This window comes from Dromiciops gliroides, chromosome 1 (genome assembly GCF_019393635.1).
Source record: "Dromiciops gliroides isolate mDroGli1 chromosome 1, mDroGli1.pri, whole genome shotgun sequence".
Taxonomy (NCBI): Eukaryota; Metazoa; Chordata; class Mammalia; order Microbiotheria; family Microbiotheriidae; genus Dromiciops; species Dromiciops gliroides.
Window position 1 is genome coordinate 738748660 of NC_057861.1, and position 14904 is coordinate 738763563.

At 40.3% G+C, this 14904-nt stretch overlaps 1 protein-coding gene across 1 annotated transcript in view; it reads left to right on the forward strand.

Annotated features, from left to right (window-relative positions):
• Positions 1 to 14904, forward strand: part of FHIT (fragile histidine triad diadenosine triphosphatase) — a 1715999-nt gene that overhangs the window by 49371 nt on the left and 1651724 nt on the right. The gene's annotated exons all lie outside the window — the stretch shown is intronic.

Here is a 14904-nt window from a genome sequence, read left to right on the forward strand (position 1 = left end):
CTGTTTGCTTGTCCCCCCCAAAAAAGTGTTCAGCGGTAGTTAGAAGGAAGCAGGAGGAGAGGAGGCTATGTGCTGAGCCGGGCCAAGCAGCAGCCCTGACTGCTGGCATCTGCTTTGTCCTCCACACTTAAGACATTCCCGGGGAAGCCAGATTTGCTAAGATTAATGCGAGGTAGAAGAAAAGGAATTGAAGGAACGGCTTCTGATGGAGAGTTGGATAAAATGAGCCGGCCAAATAAAGCAAATAGCAGAGTGGTATTTTAGAAACGTTCTAGTCATTGTCACCGTGTGCCTCGGTGCATGTAACCATGTGGATCCAGCAGGTTGGCAGAATAAAGAGAACCAGTCAGAAATGTCTCGAGCACAGCTGATGCTGGGATCGGGGGGCGGTGTCTTCCTCGGGGTGAAGTTTTAGATCTGAAAGGTACCTTGGAGTTCATTTAGTCCAACCTCCCCATTTTATAGGTGAGGAAACTGAAGCCTAGGGAGATAAAATGATTTATATAGATGGTACATGTCAGAGCTGCGACTCAAACCCAAGAAGGACAGGATGGTGTACCAGAGAGGACACTGGGATTGAAATCAGGAAGACATGGGTTAGAATCTTTCCTAAATACTTATGAGCTGTGTGACTCTGGGCAAGCTAAGTATTCTAATGGATAAGTCTCTGGGCCAGAAGCAAGGAAAATCTGAATTCAAATCCAGCCTCAGGTACTTTCTAAGCATTGTGACCCTGGGCAAGTTCCTTAACCCTCGTTTGTCTCAGTTTCCTCAACTTTAAATTGGGGATAATAACAACACCTACATCCCATAAGATAATCGCTGCAAAGCACTTATCACAAGGCGTGGGATATAGTACATGCTGTATGAATGTTAGTTATTATTATTGTTGCCACTTAACCTCTGTGTCTCATATTCCACGTCTATAAAATATCATGTGGTTGGTCCCTTTGGGTTTTTTATCTATGATCCTGTAGTACGATGACCCCAAGGGCAGTCTTCCTTCTCTTGTATTGCTGTGTACTCTTGGTCACTGTGGAGTCTTCAGTGGATGAAAAGAAAATGAACTCCTAAATGTGAAGCCACAGGAACAGCATTGGAGCCAACATGCCGTGAAACATTACAGTTGGGCTGGTTTTTACATGGAAAAAAATGTAATTGTTTCCTCTTTGCTAGGTATATTTATAAGCATACAACAGTACAGTATTGTTCTTTGATTCATGGTTTAATTTCTGTTCCGCATGAAGTGTTTTAATTTAAAGAATTCATTGTGAGGAATTATAGGGTTGCAGTTTTTATCGAGAGCCTTTGGTGGCCGGGGTGAAATATGCTGTAATTTTACATTTGTTTTCATCATCAGTTATATTCTTGGCAATTTGGGGTTTTCTGCTATCATTTGTATTATAGTTATTGTAGTAGTGATTGCTTTAGTTAAGGTTGGAAACCTGGTTTGATTTAGCTTGTATTTTCAGTTACTCCTAACTTTGTGACAGGTCCACCTCTGGGGCTGAAATGTTCGTTTTGAAAAGAAAGGTAATTTTATGGGAAAATGAGAGTAGCCTCTTTTGGATGGAAATGTGAGCTATAGAAATATGTACTGAGATTGGGCTTCAAAGAGGCCTCAACTGTGGGGCCTAAAAACTTTTTTTTTTTTCAGTGAGGCAATTGGGGTTAAGTGACTTGCCCAAGGTCACACAGCTAGTAAGTGTTAAGTGTCTGAGGCCGGATTTGAACTCAGGTCCTCCTGACTCCAGGGCCGGTGCTCTACCCACTGCGCCACCTAGCTGCCCTGCCTAAAAACCTTTTGAGGCCAGAATTTGTTTGAAAATAAGATTTGGGATGGGGGGGGAGGGGCAAGGTAACTGTGTTCATATATTTGAAGGCCTGTCACAGGGAAGAGGGAATAGTCTTATTCTTTACCATGAGAGCAGAATTAGTTATAATGTGTGAAAGTGAGATTTAATGCAAGGAAAGACTTTCTATCCATTCAGGCTATCCAAAGGTGGAATGAGCTCAGAAGGTAGTGGGTTCCCTGCTATTGGTTGTCTTTAGGCAAAGGTTGGATGACTGCTTATGGGGTATGATGGGGAAGAGATTCTTTTTGGGACATGAATTGGATTAAATGGGCTCTGAGGTACCCCCTGACTCTGAGAAATGATGTTTCCATGAATGTTACATAGTTTGCTTAGGGGTGGAGAGAAATTTCATTTAAAATAAAAACTCTCGGGTCAAGTTTGTTCTACAAAAATTTTATAGTTCTAGGGATCGTTTCTCAGGTGCTAGGCAGAGAGCTTTGCTATTGGACTACTTAATCACTTACCAGAATGAAAAGACTTGGTTATGATAGCTTGTGGGCACAAATCCTACGAAATCTTTGGAGCTGTTAGATGGATTCGGTCCATCTGTAGTCCTAAAAGGGTTGGTCTTCAACTTCAGAATTTTAATTTTAATTTAATTTTAATTTAATTTTAAAGGTTAGTGATATGCCTGTACTTAGTATACTGTATATTAGTTATTTCTAAAGTCATTTGAAAAGGTAGATTGTAAGCACTTAATAAATGCTCTTTTTATTCATTCAAGTGAGATGCCCCATCTAGTTTCAAAACTTCTGCCCAATCAAAAGCCACCATGATGAGGAGGAGTTCACAAAAATAAATGAAAGCCCCCAGAGATTTCTCATATGCTGTGTCCCTTGTAGGTAATCTTATCAATGTTTGAGACTGTTATGTGAGCAGAAAAAGACATCATGATTACCTAGCCATTATCTAATTACATGGCAAAATGGTCTCATTACCATTTGTTTTAGCCACTCTCATTCTTTACTGCGAGGATACAAATCAACTGGTTGGATGAGATGACTCTTCTTTTCTCTTCGGACTCTGTGATTATGTGAACCCAGTCCTGTGAACTCATGAGTGTGATGAATGCTGGCCCCTGGACATATGAACATTTCTCTGAATCTCTGATGTTTCTTACGTATGCCTGTTAAAATAAGACACTTTTGAGGGGAACAAAATTCCTTAGCAGCTTCAAGATGGCCCTTCTAAGATAGGGAAGATTTTTGGTTCTTCAGAATGAAGGAGATGGAAAGGAATTGCTCAGTAAGATGAGACTCAACTACTCAGTTAATCAACGGATATTTATTAAATACCTGCTGAGTGTCACCTCCCATTCTCAGCACTAAGGATATGAAAACAAAAGTGACTCTGCTCTCATGTTTTACTGGGGGAGCTGAAGCTTGTGAAAGTGAGAGTGGGCAGTTTGAAATTTTGGCATTGATGTGAAGCTGTTTACGTTGCTTGTGCTGTATATTTTGTTTTGTTGAATGCTCAAAATTCTTAAGCAACTCTTTATAGAAAAACTGTGGGTGGCTGATGCATATGGGAGTTAGAAATGGAAATTGACTGTGATTTGAGTAAGGTTCACAGATTTAAGATGAATATCTTTTAGCCATTGTTCCCCCTTTTACTAAGGTATTTATTCGCAAATAATTGGACCTTATGCATTCTATTACCAATTTGTAGAGAACAATATTCTCTTACTACAACAAAATTTCTTAGTGCCGTTGCTGCTATAAGTTTAGAGCAACTAAACTCTCCTGTTCCCCGACGCACCCTGGGTTATCTTTTATTATTTTTAAACCCCAAGGACAAGTGAAGCAGTGCTCTAACCTGTTTTTATTTCATAGGTAAAAAATAATTTCAGAGTTGAAGGAGATCCCAGAAGTAATTTAATCTAATAAAAATTAATAAGAGCTGATGTTAGTATAGCCTTTTTCTTCTTCTTTTTTTTTTTTTTTGTGAGGCAATTGGGATTAAGTGACTTGCCTAGGGTCACACAGCTAGTAAGTGTTAAGTGTCTGAGGCCGGATTTGAACTGAGGTCCTCCTGACTCCAGGGCCAGTGCTCTATCCACTGCGCTACCTAGCTGCCCCTAGTATAGCCTTTTAAGAATCATGATCATTGCTTCCTTTTCTAGACCTTCACTAACTATTCTTTTAATGAAGTTATATAATTTTGCTAGATTCAACTTGGAGTCAGATTACTTTGTTTATAAGTTACTAGGTCTATTCTCTTCCTTTTAAGAAAAAGGGATGACGTTCTCCCTTCTTCAACCCTGTGGCGCCCCTGAGGTTGATATGACATGGTCTGTGGTGGGTCATAGATGAGAGATGCAGGTGGGTCTTATTACTACAGAATTTACTAATACCAGGAGGTAGATCCTTAGCCAATAGGGAAGTATCAGACTTAGCTACAGTGCCCCAGGAAAAGGGAAATTTGGGCATGTACCTTGGCTCCCTTGGCTGCTGCCTCTAAGGTCAGAAACCTAGGATACACAGATGCCTGTAGGTCCACAGCAGAGAAATCTACTTAGCCCTGTAATTCAGCCACACGCTTCCTGAATCCTGCAGACTTATCTGAACCTAGTGATCTTCCAAAAGGTACCTAAAATACCCATACAGTGCTAACATAGCAGCCAGACTGTAACTGCAGTCTTTATTAAGAATGAAGTCCAGGGGCAGCTAGGTGGTGTAGCACCGGCCCTGGATTCAGGAGGACCTGAGTTCAAATCCGGCCTCAGGCACTTGACACTTACTACCTGTGTGACCCTGGGATGTCCCTGCAATCCTGTCTACTTGTGTGAGACTTGGTGCTGTCTGTTGTCTGCGCACTGAGGGGCCTGCAGTTCTCAGGCTTTCAAGTTCCAATCACTGCTGTCCAGGGTGCTGACACAATTGAGGTGCCAGGATCCTTGCTCCACAGTGCATATACCATAGCAGCTCTTCTTTTAGAATATATATTTCTCTTTGAAGGTTTTTTGCCCTTCTGCACACCGCCTCTGCCTGTTTTGTATAAGATGGGGCTGATACTCAATTCCTAGTCTCTTGTATTGCTTGTAATTTCTAAAGAAGAAAATGGTTAGCTTTGTTTGCTGATTGCTGACCATAGACTTTCTTACTATCTCTGTATTCTGTACTGGATTCTGCATATCATGAGTGGTTAGTTTCAAAATAATAGTTGTTTTTTTGGGGGGTCATCAGAAGGACACACCCATTGAGAAAAAACCAAACCCCAAACAAAAAACGTGATAGCTCTTGCAGCAAATTGACATAATCCAGGACAAAAACAGTCCCCAAAGTTGTGCAGTATTAAGTTTTACATTTGAACTTTCTATTTGTATCATTTTCTTGTACAAACCAGTGTGTGCATGGATACATATTTTTTGCATGTTAGGAATGATATATTTATCCAAACTCTAAGCTTTTAAGTGAAAGAAATAGATTAATGCTGTATAAAAACATTTGACTTTCCTTTTTTCGTTGAATGCCTGGAAACAAAACATTGATATTTTTGATTCTTTTAACATAATGATTGGAGTATACACCCTCAGCCTTGAATCTAGTTGTTCAGTTTTCCATCTAGTAAATTAAACAGAAATAGGTCGCTGTCATTTTCCAACTTGGTGACATCTCACAGTTAATCAGGTTTAAATCAAGTGACCTAGAAGGGTATGAGATGGATGCCTCCAAAGTCTCTTATCTCCAATCCTGACCTTTCCTGTGAATTTCATTCTTGTATTGTCTACTACTTTAGTAGAGTTTTCTCTTTCATAGCTCAACCACAGCTCCTCCCACTTATAGCTAAACTCATCATCTTTCCATCCCCACCATGTTAAGAGCTGACATCAGTACAGCACTTGGAAATTTACAAAGTGCTTGTCTCACAGTGGGAGTACAAGTATTATTTATTCCTGTTTTATTGATCATCATTGGATAAAAGAATGAGAGCTGGAAGGGACCTTACAGGTCAACTATGTGAACCCATTCATCTTATAAACCATAGGACAATATACAGAACAGAACTGGAAGGGGTTTGAGAGGCCATCTACTCTTACTCCTTTCTCTGACAGCCCCCTCCCCCAATTGTACAGATGAGGAAACAGTGACTTGAACAAGCTGTGACTGATCCATGGTCACAAATGTCGTTGATAGCAGGATTTGAAACCAAATCTTCTCATTTCAAATCCAGTGTTCTTTCCATGACATTCTGCTGCCCCCTGCAGAGAGCTTAAAATGACTTATCTATGGGTGCACAGAAAATGATACAATGGAGATTCAAACCCAGGTTTTCTAATTCAAAATGCATTGATTTTTCCTACTTGATTATTTCTGCCAATGATAGCATCATTTTCTTACTTTCTCAATTGGGAAACTTTGAAGTCCTGTTTTACTCTTCCCTCTCTCACAATTTTTAAAAAAATCTAAGCTAGCACCAATTCCTATTTATACTTTCTTTGTTATGTCTCTGGAGTTTGTTCATTTTCTATTCTTATAGTGATGGTACCCTAGTCTGGGTCCTCATAATCCTCAGCCTCCATTATTGGAACAGTAGCATAAGTGGTTGGCTTATTTTTTCTATCTCCCAATCTAATTTTGGGTCATCAGATTTTTCTGCATGATATTGATAATGATGATGAGAGACATTCGTACAATGCTTTAAGATTTGCAAAGCATTTCATCTACCTTGTCACATTTAATCTTAGAACAACTCAAGGCAAGTGCTACAGTTATTTATTTCTAACTCTATTCATTGATTAGACAATATCTATGATTTCATTGGTGTAGGGAACTCTTATTGAAGACACTGCCTTTACCAATAGAGGTCAGCACTATTGGCTTTGAAACTTAATCTTAGGGGGTTGTCCGAGGCACTGGGGAGTTAAGTTATTTAGCTCTGGTCCCAGTGTTCAGCAAGTATTAATAACAATGACAATAATGATTATAATAAAAATAAGAGTTAGCATATATATGTATATACATACACATACACATATACATATATATATACGTATATATATCATCTACTATGTGCCAGACACTATGCTAAGTGCTTTATAAATATTCTCATTTGATCCTCACAACAACCCCGAGAGGTAGGTGCTATGATTAGCCTCATATTACCCTTGAAGAAACTGGCAAACAGAAATTAAGTGGCTTGCCTAGGGTTAGATAGCTAGTAAGTGTCTGAGGTGGGAACTTGAACTTTGGTCTTTCTGATTCTTAATTTTCATGGATTCTACAAAGACTCAACTAAAATCTCCTTAAAACCAGCTTTGTCAGTGATTGCCGCCCATATAATTCCTATATTTTCTCCAAACTATTTGCTCAAAAAAGAATGCATACTTTCCTTCTCTGATTCTTCAAATACAACTTAGCCTTCAAGGCTCTGTTTAATGATCACCTCCTCCATGAAGCCTTGACTAACTACTAGAGTTTATCCTCAGTGATCTTGACCTTTCTTGAACTTTTATTGATTTTTTTGGTGGCATCACACAGCTTAGTGCTTGATTTCTCTTTTATAAATTTCTCAGGACACTTTCCTTGGATCTGCCCTTTGGACTTATCTCACTCTCTGTTGTATCATAATGACTTCTATGTATTGTTCCACACTAATAAAATATAAATTCCTTGAGAAAAGGGGATGTTCTATTCTTATCTTTGGATGTCCCTCATCTATACCTGGAACATAGTAAATTCTTCTTCCTCTTTCTTCTTCTTACAGTTCTCACTTAATTCCAGTAGGCTGGCATTCACTGAACAAGGTGTTTGGCCTTTGAGCTGAGGTAATGCTGTAGTTAGGTGATAGTTTCTGGGACACTTTTGAGTTTAAAAAATGCTCTAGGAGTTTCGGTGCCTGGAATTGATGGAAGATGTTATTTTCCTTGCAACTGGCTTTTTTTTAGTAATAGCAATGAGGCTGCTGTGTCTTGACTTAAGTCTACCCTTTACAAGACCTCTTTTTGGTGACTCACCAAAAGTGACAGTCAGTTGAGTCCACAGCTGAGCAAAAGAGAATCTTTGAGATGATGATGATTATTGTTGTTGTTCTTGTTACCCACTTCAGCTCTGCCCTCCCATTATGGGGTAGCATTTCCTATTTATAAGGCAAAAGACATACAGGAAATTTTGGCCCTTATTCCTCTCCTCTCCAGGTGTGAGATTTATCTCAGAATGAAGCAATTCTATTTTGTGTTTTTATAGTCCTTTCATAGAAAGATCTAAAAAGGGCCCCTGTGTTAACAGCTCTTTTCCTGCACTTCCCAGAGGGAGGAAAGGATTATTAGAAGCTCCTCAAAATGGTTGCACCTCATATCTTACATGTGACTTGATGACTTTTTTTTTTCCTTTACAGTAGTTGGAGACCTCAGACACATAAAGCTTTATGGATATTCATGGCCTGCTCTCCTTTATGGTCATTCTTGCATAGTTCCTGATCATGGAAAATGTAATTTCTTTTGAGCAAAGAATGTCACCATTTCGTAGAGAAAATTAAGGGCAAAAAATGTCCAGTTATTGTCTTTCATTAAAATATATAGAAAACACTATATTATATTTATTGGCCATTAAAGAGCCCCAATGAACTCATTTTCCTTCACAGATAGCACTACCCACAAACATTTATTGAGTGCCCAGTGGGTAAGTGACATTCTGTCTGCACCAGCAGATGATGGGCAAATCAATATCCAGTAGGTAGATGAACTAGAAGAGCCGACAGTCGCTCATAAGGCCTTCTGAGTGCAATTCACTTCACTTCACTTCCCTTCAGCTAGCATTTATTAAGTATCTACTCCATTCTAGGCATCATGCTGGGTGGTAAGGCTGCAAAGGCAGAACAAAGCAACAACAAACCAGATTAGTAAATAATCTGCTATTTGTGTGGGGGAACATTTCAGAGGGGGGGGGGGAGTCAGGAAGGACCTCTTATAGGTGATGACTGCTAAGCTGAGCCTTGATAGGAGGGATTCCAAGGTGCATAGTTGAGGAGGGATTGAGTTTCAGGAGTCTGGGGGAACAATCTGTGTGAAAACTCAGGGGAAGGGGATGGAAGGCTATGGACAGAAAATGTAAGTCAGGCCGACTTGAACATCCAAAGAGCATATCATGGTTACTTGCCAGTACTTTGGATTCCCCTTTTCTGCTTTCAGTGACTTTGTATGCTTAACTTCTGCCTGGCTAATTGGTTCATCTCTTTCTGTTTTTCTACACCTGTCATCCTTCTTCCCGAATCCCTTGGCTCTAGGCCATTTCCTGGAACCAGCAATTGCTTCTACCCTACCCCTGTCTCTCCCTTTTGTATATAAATTGGCTCCATAGCAAAGGGTGTAGCCACTCCTGAACCCTTATCAAGGGTGACTGACGTGGAATGCCCCATGTTACTTTCCAAACAAAAGTGAATCTTTGTCTGCGTATGTGGATTTCCACCCCCATCTTTATTTTTCAATGTGCTAGCATATATTAACCTTGAATATGGGTTTTTCTCCCCACTTTGCTTTTCTGGTTTGTTGTAGATTGGGAGAATTCTTGAAATCTTTAAAACTAAAAGGAGCTTCTAAAGAGTATTTAAAATGATGATACATATTGCGTTGTGTTAATAATAGACATGGTTGGGGCAGCTAGGTGATGCAGTGGATAGAGCACTGGCCCCGGAGTCAGGAGGACCTGAGTTCAAATCTGGACTCAGACACTTAACAATTACTAGCTGTGTGACCCTGGGCAAGTCACTTAACTCCAATTGCCTCACAGAAAAATAGACATGGTTGTTAGGTGGTAATAGTAATAATGATAGCCATTATTCACATAGGACTTCAGAATTTGCAAGGAATTTGCATTTGTCATTGGAGCCTCATGGGAAGTAGCCACTTCATTTGTTATTATTCCCATTTCATAGCTGAAGAAACCAAGGCAGAGAAGCCAAGTGACTTCCATCATCCTGCAGATAGAAACATAGTTACAAAGAAGATTTGAACCCTAGATCTTCCTGACTCTATATCCAGCATGGCAAACTGGGATGGAAGTGCCTGGGTGGGGATTCAGACTGTTGACCTGAAAGTGAAACACCTAAACCCTGAGCCCTCATGGCTCCCTTGTGTTGGAAGTAGGCACCTCCAATGCCAGTGCCACCCTTGTCCTCTCACAGATCGCTTGCCCACTCACTCTGCCACGTCTTCAGCAGCTGTGTGATTTGGAAGGTGGTGCTTCTGGTGAAACTGCAGCCTTTAGAATGTGACATTACCACTTGGTAAGAGCTCGAGATCGACCTGAAATCTAAATCAGGGCCAGGTCAGATGAACTCTCTTTTTCATCAGTCTTAATTTTCAAGTCACCTATATTCAGGTGGCAAAATATCAAGCCCTATAATGGAATCCTTTGGTAACTCGGAAGGGGAAGGCCACTCATCCCAGGTGACTGTAACTGGAGCATTTCATGGAAATCTGAGCCCCAGTGGGAGCTGGTCAGGAACCTTGGCTGCTGATGGCTAGGTACATTCCTACTCAAGCACTCCATCCCCTTCCAGAAGACAGAATTCGGAGCTCCTGGCTTGCTTAGTACTTATTGCTACCTATATGTGCCTCTTGAAAAGATCAGGATGAATAGATTTACTAAATCATGATGGGGTAGGGTGGACCAATAGACAACAGGAAGTCCTTTCTTCTGGCCACTTGACTCTCAGTCTGCAAGCAGTGCAATCAGCAAGGAAGTGCTATATTATATTCCAGGCACTGTGCTAGGTGGGGGTGAGTGGGTAGTTTAAATTTTATTAAATCCTTAAATACCCATATGTTGGATGTTTTGGAGGCATATAAAAGGTTATATGGGTCCTTTGTCTTTAATGGATAAATATGCATTTATTAGGCTCCTCTTATGTGTCAAGCATTATTCTAGTCTCTGGGAACATAAAGGCAAAATGAAATGGAGGAAGGATGGTTTCATTACCAACTGCTATGTGTTGAGATATTAACTCTGACTAGTAGTGATCTGTGAATCTAGTTTCCAGTGGCAGGATTAGGGAATAAAAGGATTTTCAAGGGAGAAAAAAATTCCTCTAGAAACCTGAAATATCATCATAGACCAAACTAAAATACAAAGTAAGCTGATTTTAAGTTTAAATTGCAAACTTGAAAACAGATTTTGTATTTTGTACATTAGCAAGACAGAGGGTTTGGGCCACCAGGGGTGGCTGAGGTGGTTTGACTATAGACCTGAGAGTCCAAGTTTGATTCTGTCCCAGCCCCAGGTTAATGTCCAGCACTTAACACAGTGCTGGGTACATTGTGTAGGAGATACGTGATAAATACTTGTTAATTTGGCTTTCTTACTTTGGAAACCTCTTTGTCACTGACCACTTAGGGATTTTGGAGCCATGTGCTAAATTATATATGCATCCATTAGAGTCTGAGCTTTTTGAGGGCAGGAACTCTATCCCCGCTGCCTACCACAGTGCCTGGCATATAGTGGGTGCTTAATAAATGCTTGTTGCTCCCTTGCTTATGTGACTTTGGGCAAATCACTACTGATGATTCGGGTTCCTCATCCGTACAATGACGAGGTGACCCTCTGAGGTGCCTCTTAGGTCTAGGTCTGTGATCACACTGTCTTTCCCCATTAGTCATTGCTGATAGGAGGCTATATGTTTGCCACTAGTTACTCACATAGAGGTCACTTCTATATGCATGTGCATTTTCTTATATGAATATACTGTTGTTTTCCTTTGTTCTCTAAGAGGATCGTGATGGATGTTATGACTTGCAATGAATTGGATTTAAGTGAGGAAAAACAAAGTCACCAGCTTCCTTCTCTCCTCCTGAGCTATCTGGGTCCAGTGGCAAGATATAGATTAGGACAACTGGAGATGGCCCTGGATGTTTAAGGCAATTGGGGTCATATAGCTGGTATCTGAGGTCAAATTTGAACTCAAGTCCTCCAAACTTTAGGGCCAGTGCTCTATCTATTGTACCACCCCACTGCCCCTACATGAATATATATAGATAGATAGATAGATAGACAGATAGATAGATAGATAGATAGATAGATAGATAGATAGATAGATATAGATATAGATATAGTTACCCTATAGCTTGTGGACTCCTGGAGGGTGAAGATGGCTTCTTGTACCACTACATTCATTCACACAATACCTGGTAAATAATAATGTGCTATCTATATTTGAAAGAATTTTGGAATTTTGTCCCTTTGTAACTGGATCTTGGTTTCTACAATTGAAAGTACCCATGTCACCCTCATTATTTAGGTATTTCAATTAATATCAGGATTATAGGATCATCATAGCTTGAGAGTCGGAAGAAACCACTCATATAAAACTTTGTATAGAATAGATTCAGATATATTCTAAACTGTCACAGCAGTCAATAGTGAGGCAGTCACTCTGACTCAAACCTATCCTTTAACTCTCATTACTTGTGTGACCTTGAGCAAGTCTTTTCACTTTTGTGTTCCTCAGGATCCTAAAATATATGCTTTTAGCCACTGATAGGTTGGGATCAGTGGAAGGAATTCCTTGATTTGGGGATCCCCTCTTTGCTGAAATCCCAGTTCCTTAGAGTATTTGGGTATGGCATATGCTTAGTAAATATTTGAGGAAGATCAGATCTAACCCACAATTTTGGATTTGCCTTTGGAAATGTCTTTTGGGACTAGAACTCTATTGTATTAATAAAAGGTTTTTACCTAGGACATATGAGTGCAAATGAAAAATCCATTTGTAAATGCCAATACACTTTGCCTGATTTTTTTTTTTTTTTGGAGATAGGGCTGTAAAAACCTTTGAAAGGGAAAATGCTGCTGAATGTCAATGTACCAGGTTTGTCTTTTGATGCTAATACCAACTTGCCCATGTAGGTCCAGTCTGAATGACTTTCAAACGGAGCAGGCTAATTACTCGAACCCATCAGAAATTGAGTGCTTGTGATAATGATTGCCGTTGGCTTCTTGACCGCTGTTTTCCTGGACGGAGACTTTAATGAAGTTCTTTTTTTGGTTTCGTAAGAGGGTGGCTCAGCTCAATCTTCTCTGTCACTGAAAATAGCCAGCAAGCCCCCAATATTTCCAGTACGATTCTTTATAGTTCAGGTCAGTGTGGCCCTTGCAGATGCTCTTACTTTTCCTGATAAAAACGAACACAAGGACGATAAATTGCTTTGCTCCTCCTTAACCCTGTTCTCAGAATGAATCCATAAATGCTACAAAAGAAGACTCATAAACATAGGCTTCACAGAACTTAAAAAAAAATCATGCCTACTTAATAGACTTTTCCTACTGAAAAAAATCTTTGTGCTTAAACCAAGAATCGAGGAATGAAATATGCAAAGATGGGATGGTATGCTATAAATCAACATTTGTCACTCTCCTTTTCTCATAGAATCATGACTCAATTGTCCTAATATGTCCAGGCTAATGTCTTTTTAAATTTTGTCTTGAATTTTTATCTTTTTTTTTTTTGTCCAGTGCTTTGTAACCTCCTTGAGGGCAGGGATCATTTTCATTTCTCTCAGCCACCAAAAGTGTCATTAATTCATTGTTGTTATTGTTGTTGTTTTGATTTATTTTGTGGGGCAGTGAGGGTTAAGTGACTTGCCTAGGGTCATACAGCTAGGAAGTGCCAAGTGTCTGAGGTCAGACTTGAACTCAGGTCCATCTGAATCCAGGGCCAATACTCTATCCACTGCGCCACCTAGCTTCCCCCAATTCCTTTTTTTTAAATTAGTAAACTGAGGCTTCATGACTTCAGTGGCATCCCAGCAGTAGTTGGTGTCATAGGCAGGGTTAGAGTCACAGGATCATGGGATTAATGATGGGATTTCAGGTTCTCATCTGGCTGGAATGATTACAGGATCACAGATTTAGAGCCAAGAGAACTTAGAAGCATTCCTGCTTGACCCCATCATCCTACATATGAGAAAACTGAGACCCAGAGAGGTAGGTGACTTCTCCAAGGTGATGCAGGTACTGTGTGTTAGAGATGAGATCTGACCCCAGATCTAGCATTTCCTAAGCACCTATGATGGGCGAGGCGTGGTGCTACCTACACAAGAGTGAAGAAGTCCCTGTTCTCATTGAGCCTACGTTGTATAGGAAAAACATTGAATAGGTTTATAACTTAAAGCAAAGTCTATACAAAGTAAATGCTAAGCAAGTCAAGAGATGGTCAGGGAAAATTTGATGTAAGAGGCAGCATCTGGGCTGAGCTAGTAGGAATTTGAAGTGGGGGAGGTTGACCTGATGTTTTCTTGGACTACCTTGCCTCTCTGTGTTCACAGCAATAGCAGTTTCCTCCTGACAAGGGTCCCCAGGCTATCTCCAGGAATGCACCTCCACTGGGTCAGAGCACTTGGGGGTTGATGCCCAGCTCTGCCAGCTGGGTGCCTTTGGCTAAATATTTCCATCTACCTGGGTGTCCTTTTCCTCATTTGCAACATGAGGCAGTTTGAATAGATGATCTTTGAGTTCTCTTTCATCTTTAAACTTAGAATCCTCTGATCATGTCAGACTGATGAAAATTCATCCTATTGTTGCTGATATCAAAGAAAGGAGATTTGCATTCTCATTTAGTAACCCAGAACATCTGTATGCCATTGCAACACACAAGACCAGAGGTTCATGAATTTAATATTATTCCTGGGTACACGGATGTAGAATGGTCCCCAAATTTTCAGTTAGTTGTCATTCATTCATTTCAGTAGTGTTTGACTCTTTGTGACCTCAACTGATGTTTTCTTGGCAAGGATACTGGAATGGTTTGCCATTTCATTCTCCAGCTCATTTGACAGATGAGAAAACAGAGGCAAATAGGTTTAAGTGATTTACCCAGGGTCACACAGATGGTTTATGAGGCTGGATTTGAACTCAGGAAGGTGAGTCTTCCTGACTCCAGGCCCACCTCTCTGTGCTCTGCGGCACCACCTAGCTGCCTGCTTCTCTATAAAACACATCTTTCTTCTTACAGCCCCAAGAGTCTCCACTTAGAGGATGCTAATGTGCCTTAATCTCCTGGTGTCCTTTGGAGTTTCACATAGCATTCTTCTGAGCAGTCCTGAGTTGAAGCCGTG